The sequence below is a fragment of the Ambystoma mexicanum genome, chromosome 8, assembly GCF_040938575.1.
Source record: "Ambystoma mexicanum isolate Mex_15411 chromosome 8, UKY_AmexF1_1, whole genome shotgun sequence".
NCBI classification, from domain to species: domain Eukaryota; kingdom Metazoa; phylum Chordata; class Amphibia; order Caudata; family Ambystomatidae; genus Ambystoma; species Ambystoma mexicanum.
The window spans coordinates 1,561,438,539-1,561,449,586 of record NC_090929.1 but is presented as its reverse complement, the minus strand read 5'-3'; the positions used below and the strand labels follow the sequence as shown (position 1 = coordinate 1,561,449,586).

General features: G+C 46.1%; 1 long non-coding RNA gene across 1 annotated transcript; it reads right to left on the bottom strand.

The window, feature by feature from the left end:
• Positions 1-1,581: 1,581 nt before the first annotated feature.
• Positions 1,582-9,702, bottom strand: LOC138473198 (uncharacterized). The gene is made up of 2 exons (XR_011268733.1): positions 9,141-9,702; positions 1,582-4,337 (listed from the first exon to the last, which is right to left on the bottom strand). It is a non-coding gene; the product is annotated as an uncharacterized lncRNA (long non-coding RNA).
• Positions 9,703-11,048: the final 1,346 nt, after the last annotated feature.

The following is an 11,048-nucleotide window of genomic DNA, read 5'->3' as shown; positions in this document are numbered from 1 at the left end:
ATGAGTGTATAGTTAGAGGACAGATACATATACATACTGTCATTGCTTACAGGCGAATAACCCTATGGAACTGCAGGAGCACCTATGGGTCCTGACACAGCCAAGTGTGACTAACCTATGGAAATGTAGTATAGCATGGACACTGTAGAAACCGCATTATAAGGTTTAGGAAAATTACAGCAGGCCTCAGGCCACTGTGCAAGAGACGAGCTGAGCCGATTAAGGATGGACAGAGAGCAAGACGTGTGAGACAGGACTCGCAGTCAAGGTAAAGAGATACGGATGGCATTCCAATCCCCAGACAACAAAAGAACCAGCTGCAGAAAATACAAATAAATCTTCATAATTCAAAGTTGCACAGCTCAAATGCATGGTCTGTGAACAAGTGACGCAGCCGAAGCAGACAATGGACAGCGATCAGCAGTGGGAAAGGAGAGCTGGTCCCAGGCAGCCAGACACGGACTGCAACAAGTATGCAATAATATTTAACACCTGTTGTACCGGTCAGGAGAGCAGTCTCATAAGGCAAAGGTGGTACACACAAATTACAATAAAGACACACCATTGTTCTTATCACCTTGAAGAGGTACGCAGTGAGCTGAGAACCTTTGCAGATCCCAGGCCTGGGGACGTCAGAACTAGCCAATCACAGTTTAGTGGCGTAGGGGTGGGTAGCAATGGCCAAGAACCAAAGGTAAGTCTACCACACTGCAACAATGTTATAGTTAGTCAATTGGGGATGGAACAGGCCAGCCACCTGACATGCGAGGGCCAGTAGAATAACATCTATAATGTCCTATATAGGTAATAGAATACTCAATTCCCAATCACTTGGCCCAATAGGTTTTCTGGATAGGGGCCCAGGTTGTGACGAAATGCTGACGCCATTTGCGACTAAAACCAGCCTGCGAGCCGAGCAAGAGCGAGCTGTGCATGAATATTTTCTGTTCCTGTGCTGATCCCTGTTGGTTTTGCCTGTAATAAACCATAGCTTGAACTTGCAGTTGACCGAGTCCTCCGTGTGTCCTGGGGGAGGATGTTGGGCCCTTCAAGTCCGTGAAAATTCAGTGTCCCTCTGGCATACCTGCGGCTACGTCCCCAACAGTTAGTTATGCAAAGTTGGACAATCCTGAAAATGCCATCTCAGGGAGAGGGCGGGAGGGTGTTCAAAAGTCAGGACTGCAAAAGAGGCAGAGTGAAGCTACTGCCCCTTTATAAATGGCTCTCACTGAGACCCTACCCCTTCCTTGGACGTGCATGTAGGGTGACCAGACATCCGGGGAAATCACCCGACGTTCCGGGGGTCCCAGGAGTTTTTTACTTTTATAAACCCCGTCCGGGGTTTGGATATGGTCCCTTTTTTTGCCAGGGCTCGATTTCAAAATCCCAAAATCGGGTCCCAGCGCAAATCTTTTTGCGCGAATGGGGGCGTGACATGCTTTTCATGCCCCCATTTCCTCCTCTTTCCCCTCCCTGGCGCTCTCCTCCAATGAGAGGAGTGTGCATGTTATGTGGGTGCGATTTCTCGCCGTCCATAACCAGTACAAGAGGGACCCTGCAATAACTCAGACAGAAAAGAGCCAAGTTAACATTACTTTATTAATGCACAAGCATTCGCGAATGGGCAGCAAGTTCAAACGTCTCGCAAAGCAAGTCGTCAAAGTGCCGCGCTTTGCCCTGCACATCGTGGTCCTTTTATACCCATCTGTTTTACATTGTCATACATTGCTGCACATAGATTATGTCCACCACAAGGCGGTTCCTCCCAGTCATGACTTTGCATCAAGGTCAACAGTTCAACATCTGCTATTGTGGTTTCCTGTTATCTGTTATTCGCTCTCTTTCGTGCCCCTCTGTGTATCTCTGTGCACGAGGCTGTGCTTACTCATTCCTTCCCCACCCGTAATCTGCAGATAGTTTTAGCAGGCTCAACATGCTTCGACATACAGTGACCAAACACAATTCTTCTGTTAAAAACAAGTTCTTGCCAGGTCAGCAGGTCTCTTTCTAGTTTGCAATTGCTATTCATATATGGCCATTAAACGCCACCGTATAAAAGAGAAGGCCTCTTCTTTTAGCAAAAAGTACATTCTTTTAACGCATATGATGATTAGTACAAACTCCAAGTGTGAGCACAACATTACATATGTATGCGTACCTTCAATCCACCCTTTGCTCACACTTGAGCATCAATCTAAACCTTCCTAGCATAAGCAGATGGCAGGAAAGCAACATCATCACATACTGTATGTACCATAATCTTCTCCAGGCCTCCCATGTCAAAAAATTCCTGTTGTACATGGCTTTTATCCATTGGATTTAGGCGCGTTATGCTGGAAGAACACATGGAAACACAGCACGACACACATACCGGGAAACATTGGATGCAGAGACAAATACCTACAACTATTGCCGCTAGAACCAGTATAGGCGTAAGAAGTTGCCATCCAATTTCTTTCAGGAGCTTCATCCACCAGCTATCTCCTGACCCTTCCTCCTGGTGGATGCTATCCGCCACTTTATGCAGTTTGTTTACTCCATCCAGGATTCCTGTACTCCCTTCTGGTATGTAAACACAGCATTGGGATCCCACCAAAAAACAGACTCCGCCCCTTTCTGCAGTGAGTATGTCTAAGACATACCTATTTTGGAGAGCCACTAGCCGAATTGCTTTCATTTCATAAGTGATGTTTTCCATTAGGTCTGCAGATTCTTCGATTACGAACTCAAGGGCCCTGCTTAGCTTTTGGATTTCTTGACTGTTCATAAAGATGCCCGCTGGAGGAACCAGGACCCCCATCAGATCTATAAACGTTTCCCATCCTGTAGGTTGATACGTAGGAATTTTTGGGTTTACTGCTCGTTTATTTCTGCTGTGTATTTCTTTATGCAGAGTAGACGGGGCATATACCATCACAGCCGGCATTATTCTGGCTATGTAACATACCCCAACAAAATCTTTGGCTAACCACAAATAAGCCCTCTTGTTACAGACGTAGGCATGTCCTTCAATCTGTAACAATCCCTTTGTGTAGTTATTTAGATTCACCATTTGACTGCACCCCGAGATCATTCTTTGATTACCTCTTGCGCTCCTCTTAAAACATATATTCTTTGGCCTAAACTCTTGTGTGATGGTGATAGGGGGAGGAGGTTCTCTTACTATCTGTACCATAGCAGGTGCAAGCCCGATTCCCTCAGTTTTGATTTTATAGCGTATCTTTTCCTTTAGAAGGGTTTTGTTCTCTCCTCTAACATAACAAGCGGTATTCGGTATCATATATTGCTGTGCTGACACTATTCTCATGTAAATTAATGTACACCCCGCATCCTCAGTAACTGGCGATGCGTACACTGGGATGCCTTCACTGCTATGTCGGGGCATGTGGGTGCAGATCCAGCAATCAGTTTTATTCACTACCCCATATGTTGTGTTTATTATCTTCACGTATTCATTTTTAGCATAGTCTTCCGGGTCGTGTTGGTCATAGGCATCTCGATTCCTGCTCTTGACCCAATCTGTTCTCCCTGTTTCATTTGACTCGGGCAACAGGTTCTTTAATTCATATCTAGATGGATGTTCCAGATACCAGAATATTATGGCAAATGCTATTAGTACTACTATCGTGCATACAGAAAACAAAATTTTGCCTCTTGTGGTACAAACTGGTATTTTCCTCTTACCTTCTGTGTTTGAGGAGCATACACTTATCCGTTCAGGGACTAAACCAGCATACACGGGTGTAGACATAGTTCAGTATATGGCTCAGTATACAGCGTATATCAGTTGCAACCTAGCGATATAGCAATATCCCCTATTTAAAGCACCAGTGTCCTTATTACTCTAGTAGTGGTAGGTCTCACTGAAAACCTTCATCCGATCTGTCCCACGTCTCGTAGTGCCTGTCCCAGGAGGGGAACGCCGAAGGCCCTTCAGGCTACAAGCCCGTCGTCTTCAGTAAGGCACAATTCTGCTAAAACCAACAAGAGAGTCCAAATGTTCATCTCCCTAATGATCAAAGTTCAAAACAGTGTCCTTACACGTTGCTTGGCACATACACGTCACGGGATCGGAGGCGATGGGCACACCTACTAATGGCGTCTGGCAGTACTGTTGCAACCTGGGGTTGGTTGGTTCCCTTTTCTGGATTCACGTGGTACCAGTGCGATTTGCCATCAACTTTTACCGCAGTTTGTGTTGCGAGGAGCACCTGAAACGGGCCTCTCCATCTGGGTTGCAGTCCGCTGGTGCGATCGAAGGCTTTTATAACAACCCAGTCACCGGGCTGCACGTCGTGACCTTCTCCTATCAGAGGAGATGGAGCTACTGCGTTCACCTGTGCATTAATAGAAATCAGTCTATTAGTTAACCCAATACAGTACTGTTGTAATGCAGGCCATGCTTGCTCAGACAATCTCTTAGGTGATATGGGGGTCCCAATACTTGGTGGGCGCCCCATAACAATTTCGAAAGGAGATAAACCATGTGTACGCTTAGGCATAGTACGCATACTCAATAATGCAATAGGCAATGCATCCGGCCATTTCAGTCCCGTTTCAGCACAAGCCTTTGCCAGTTTGTTCTTCAGTACACCACCTCAAAAGGGCAGGTGGGTAACTTACTGTGGCCCGCCGGGGCCGGTACACCTTTCCCCACATTATATAAAACACATATTTCACATTGTTTTGCCCATTGGCGACAATACATTCCCAATCTTTTGTTGTACCACACAGTACTTAAAACTTCTTCCATAGTTCTTGCGTTAACGTGGGTTGGACCATGAGCCACGCTCACTATCACAGGTAAGTATGCGTCAGGTAGTACCCAGGTGTTCGTTTTGGTATGTGCCCATAGCCCATCTACCGTCTCCTCATATTGATCATCCTTGTGCCAAGATAGTCTTTCTTCAATGGTTGCATCTGCTTGGATTTCCTTTACGCGCTCCTTCGTCCCTTCCATAGTCACATCCCTCCCCACTATGAGCTGTCGGGCTTCCCACCGAGTGTCCCTTGTGGCAACTAGTTTAGCCATCTGGTCAGCCAAAGAATTTCCCTGCGTGACATAATCCAGTGTTTTTTATGCGCTGAGCACTTCACTACGGCCACCATTTTGGGCAGCGTAAGGGCTTGCAATAATTCAGCAATCAATCGGGCATGTTTAATAGTATCACCTTGGGAGGTTAAAAACCCACGCTCTCCCCAGAGTTTACCAAAACTGGAAACCACCCCATGAGCGTAGGCTGAATCAGTATAAATTGTCACTTTCATACCGCTGCTTAACACTAATGCTCTCGTTAGCGCAATTAATTCTGCTGCCTGGGCCGATTTTTCACACACTTTCCCACTCTCAATCAACCGTTCCCCTGTAGTTACTGCATACCCTGCTGTTGTCTCCCCATTTGGCAGTTTGAAACAGGAACCATCACAGAATAATATACCCTCATTATCAACCAGCGGGGTGTCTTGCAGGTCTGCTCTACCCTTAGTGTGTTCTTCCATTTGAATCACACAATCATGCCTAATGTCATCAGGTGAGGTGGGCAAAGGAAGCAGTGTCGCTGGATTCAAAGTGTTACACCGTTCAATTTTTACATTACTGGCAAACAGGATCATCTCATACTGTGTGAGTCTAGCTGTAGTCAAATGCTGTGTATGCACTCTATTCAGAAGAACATCTACCGTATGTGGAACCTTTACTGTTACTTCACTCCCTAGGATGATACCTGCACTTTGTTTTAGGGCTGTCGCTGCTGCAGCTACTGCTCTCATGCATGGGGGTAGGCCTCGAGCTACTGAGTCCAGAGTGCTAGAAAAATATGCACATGGTCTCTGTTTACCCCCTTGTTCCTGTGTCAAGACTGACACAGCGCAACCTTCCTGTTCATCAACAAAAAGGCAAAATCTCTTAGTATAATCAGGTGTGCCTGTTTCCAGCTCCCGTGTCTACCAGACATCTCAAGTTTCGGTGGGGGCCGATCCTAATAGAGGCATAAGGCCCCCTTTGGTCTATAGGAACCTGCACCACTCCCGCTATCTCATTCCGGCATCCTCAGGACATATCGCTTGTGTTATCCTGAAAATCAACGTTATAGTATACCCCTTCTCCACATTCTTCACCCTGGCATACACCTTGTACTTGTGTCGTTTGTTGTGGCTGATACAGTAGATTGGGGGGAGGCGGGGCCGGCCAGGGAACATCCCCTCTTGCTTGCCCGTCAAAGGCATTGGGTTGAGGGGGTTTAAACATTCTATTGTCTTGGTTGCCGTACCCACCAGTCCTATTTCCTGGGGCAAATGTTGTCTGTGAAGGGGGCCGTACGCCCCTTCCTCTCCCACCACTCTGGGGACACTGGGATTTCCAGTGTCCGGGTCTCTTGCAGAAGGCACATACATCTTGGGGTAGCCCATCCCTCCTCCCATATAGCGCACCTTCTTGCACTGTACCTCTTCCTGTCCCTTGGCCCCCTATCATGTTGCTACTATAGCCCTGTGACGGGCCGTTATAATTGTAGTTATACCTGCCTTGGGGCCCTTGATGCAACTGTTGCATCAACACTTTGGTTTTTAAATCCTTCTCTTGTCGTGCCTTTTGTTGTCCCTTCACTCTTTCCCCTCTTTCGTAATACCTAGCCATTTCGAGGAGATCCCGGGGGTTCCTAGTCATCCATGTACTTTCTGCCCTCCTAATGTTCTCCTGAATTGGCCCGTGGAGCCCCTCTACAAAGTTTGTGGCAAAGTACCGTTGGCCCGTTTCAGACCCTATCTCTAGCCCACTGTGCGCTTTGAATGCTGCTTCATAACGCAGAAAGTACTGTGCTACCTCCTCACTTGCACCCTGTATCACAGCGGACAGTTTCTCCACATTCACATCAAATGGGGGTAACACCTTTTCTAGAGCCCTCAGGACTGCCATGCCATGCCCCCTTAGGGGTTCAGGATATTCCTCATGCAGTTTTCTATTTTTGCTCGCATCCATTACATCTTTCCATTTTATTGTTTCATTGTCTTTGGCACGAAAGGGGGTCCATATTTCTTCTGGGACAATGGCTAACAATATGTTATCTACATCCTCTACGGTAAATAACCCTGGTCTGAATAACTTTCCTACTTCTTTGTAGAATCCTGCCGGGTCTATACGGGGGTCGGGGATGGACTTAGTGATATGCATTAATTCAATTCGGGATAAAGGGACATACACATAGGTGCGCATCATGTTACCAGTGGCTGCCTCTATGGTGGGTTGGCACTCTCTCATTGGCATTAATAGTAACTTTTCCGTATTTGTTTGTTCACTCACAGGGGCCTGCGCTGGTGGCGAAACAGAGGATTGATGACTAAGAGCTTTCTCTTTTATTTTTTTATAATCTTTTAATAGTTTCTCCACCTTAGCCATCCTCCATTCTTCCGCCCCTGAATCATCCACTCTTATATTAGATAGCAGTTTCTTATCCAATTCCGTCCTAATCCTATTCCACTGGGACACATATCTAGGCTCCTTTTCCTCTTCTATATCATCCACCCTAATAAGAAGATATTTAATTACGTTTACTTGTATAGGCCAGCCAAGGCCCTCCATCAGACTCACCAGGGTGGACATGGACTGCGAGTGTATGGATGCTATCATACGATTAGCTACGTTTTGGCCCGCCTGGTCTGCATCTTTGAGTTTAGCCTCTCTTTCCCTCACCTCTCTTTCCCATGCCCTCTTTTCCTTCTCCCATTCAACACTGCCCCTTATGACTTCCTCTATTATGTCTGACATACATCCCCATAACTGAACACTGGACGCAGTCACTGGTAGTAACGCGACAGCGTCCTGATATGCTGAGGGCAGATCCGCAGTACTCTGTCCTCTCAATTTACAGTTACCCTCATAAAAGGTATATAGTTTAGTGGCCACTGTCCTAAATTCCAAAGGTGTCAAACGCCCCAATTGGTCCCGTAGGCTGTCATTGAGGGGTGTGCCATACAGCCCGGTCATAAGGATTTGCAAGTCTCCATCTCTATCCTTTTCTACAGTAGTCGTTCTCCTATGGTCTATCAACCTATCTGGGTCTCCATACTTCATTGGGAATTCCACCCTTTCACCCTCACTGTCTGCCGGTGGAGCTGTAGCTCCTGGAAACAATAATTCAGTCGTTGTTTGTTCTGCTTCTAGCCCTATCACATCTTCATATCGAGGCACCGGCACGGCAGGATACATACCCCCACTGTTCTTAATCATCATATGTCTATCCAACTGATCTAGCCTCTCACCCTTCTCTTTTATCTCTAGATCATGTAATTTTTGATTTACCGTTCTCTTCTGCTCCTTTGCTTTTTGTTTATTCTGAGCATTGCGCCTGCGCATTGCTTCTACCCTCCATAGTCGTATAGCCTCAAACTGTGCGGGTCTAACCCGTCTTTTTACTAATTCTATTTCTACTTTGGATATGCGGTCCACATCAAAGGACCCGGTGTCTGGCCATTTATGCTCAATCAAATCTTTTGTGTATTCGGACCATTCTTTTAAGAACAATGTTGAATTCAATCCATGTTTAATCAACATATCAAATGCAGGGGTTCCTTCAAGAGGGGCATAGTGTCTCTTGCCTATACCACTCTTGCTGGAAGCCGCTTGACCCATTTTGTTGGTATACCACAATTGCCTAAAACACTCACCTTTCCCAAATATGCACCTATTGGCTAACAATAATAATACATCCTCCTGGCGTATCTAACATATCATATCATCATTTCAACATTACTTCTTCATAGACGGACTTACCACCGTCCTCTTCACAAACCCTGAATCATTATTTCCTTATTCCATCATGCATCCGTCCATACCACTTATCTTAAGGGTCCCGCCAGAGTGTTCCGGACCCGAAGGGCGACAGCCTGCTGTTCCACCGCCAACGGAGCCGGAAAAACAAGGATGACGCGTTGGTTGCAATCAAAGGTGCGGATTCAGTTGTTGGGGCCCCGTGATCAATTCCTTCTCCGGTTCCGCCGCGGCGTTCCTCACCCAGTGACGGACTGTCGCTCCTTCGCGTCCCACTTCTGACACCAAAATTGTGGGTGCGATTTCTCGCCGTCCATAACCAGTACAAGAGGGACCCTGCAATAACTCAGACAGAAAAGAGCCAAGTTAACATTACTTTATTAATGCACAAGCATTCGCGAATGGGCAGCAAGTTCAAACGTCTCGCAAAGCAAGTCGTCAAAGTGCCGCGCTTTGCCCTGCACATCGTGGTCCTTTTATACCCATCTGTTTTACATTGTCATACATTGCTGCACATAGATTATGTCCACCACAAGGCGGTTCCTCCCAGTCATGACTTTGCATCAAGGTCAACAGTTCAACATCTGCTATTGTGGTTTCCTGTTATCTGTTATTCGCTCTCTTTCGTGCCCCTCTGTGTATCTCTGTGCACGAGGCTGTGCTTACTCATTCCTTCCCCACCCGTAATCTGCAGATAGTTTTAGCAGGCTCAACATGCTTCGACATACAGTGACCAAACACAATTCTTCTGTTAAAAACAAGTTCTTGCCAGGTCAGCAGGTCTCTTTCTAGTTTGCAATTGCTATTCATATATGGCCATTAAACGCCACCGTATAAAAGAGAAGGCCTCTTCTTTTAGCAAAAAGTACATTCTTTTAACGCATATGATGATTAGTACAAACTCCAAGTGTGAGCACAACATTACATATGTATGCGTACCTTCAGTTAGCACACCCCCTCCACGCCCCCCGCAACAGGCCAGCGACACAGAAGTAGGACTAAAGTTGTATGTGTATTTACCTAAGTCCTACTTCTATTTTCGGTGGCCCGTCCGGGTTTCTTTTTTTAAAAAATCTGGTCACCCTACGTGCATGGGACCCCTGGAAAGGGAGGAGACAGGGTGAACCCAGGTAGCAAACAAAGAGGGGACTAACCTGGGGGCACTGCTAAGGATGCCTATCCCCCTGGAGTTCCCCTTGCAGCTGAACGGGGATTTTTGCATTAGAAGAGTTCATTTTTTGGAAACCACTGTTTCCTGGTTACTGTGTCATTTCTAATGGACTTTAAAGGGAAAGCAACCTGTACAGATCGAATCCTGCATAATGGGGAAGTGATTTTAACATGTATAAATACTTTTAGCATTGGTAATTATGTATATATATTATGGATATCATTTAAGCAAGTTAGAATCCACAAAGACACGGACATTTATAATGTCTGGGCCTGGAGGATTCGCTCCTGTAACACGAGTGAACATGACACGCACGTTAAATATGAATTCACCCTGGAAGGCCCAGCGTCCGCTCTCTGGTAGGAGACCTTGCAGCGCTTAGTGACCCAGTGAAAAATGCCGTGTGGGACAGGCTGAGCTGACCCTGAGGGGTCTGGTTTCTGGCTTGCAGCGTTTTCAACCCTGCTTTTTACTTGCCACAAAAATACTGCTTGGAGAGAGGAGGCAAAGCAGGCCGGCAGATTGGGAATTGAAAACAGCCAGGAGAATGTTCTGGAAGAGCGCCACCTTCGCTCTCAAAGTGATAGCAGTGTATGACTCAATTCCCAGAAACACAATCACTTCCCACTTATAATTTAGTTTTTTTGGTTTGAATATAAACGTGAACATTTTGTGGGGGGTTTGAAGGTACATCTTTATAAAATTTAAAACAGTAAAACACTTGGCATCAAATGTTATTTCCCCCTTGTCCTAATCCTACTTCCCACTTATTCCGTCATGGCAACAGTCATGACAACTCACTTTTAGGCAAAGCTCAAATAAGGTGTCCTTTTCGGACAGTATGTTGTATTACTATGTTCTGTAAAGTTGCATATGCAGGTTATTTACAAATCGAACAAATACTTTAACCTCATCACAAGTTGGGGGGTATCATTACCGCCTGGGCTAATAGGGTTACCGCCAAACCCCCGGCGCTATTAGCGTCGGATCACGGGTTTGGCTGAACGGTAATTCCCCATTCCCCGTTGGGCCCATTTGGGAATTCCCCATGAGGCCCAATGGGGAATCTTTGGCACAACTACCATTGGCGGTATTAATGTGTGGTAATTGCAC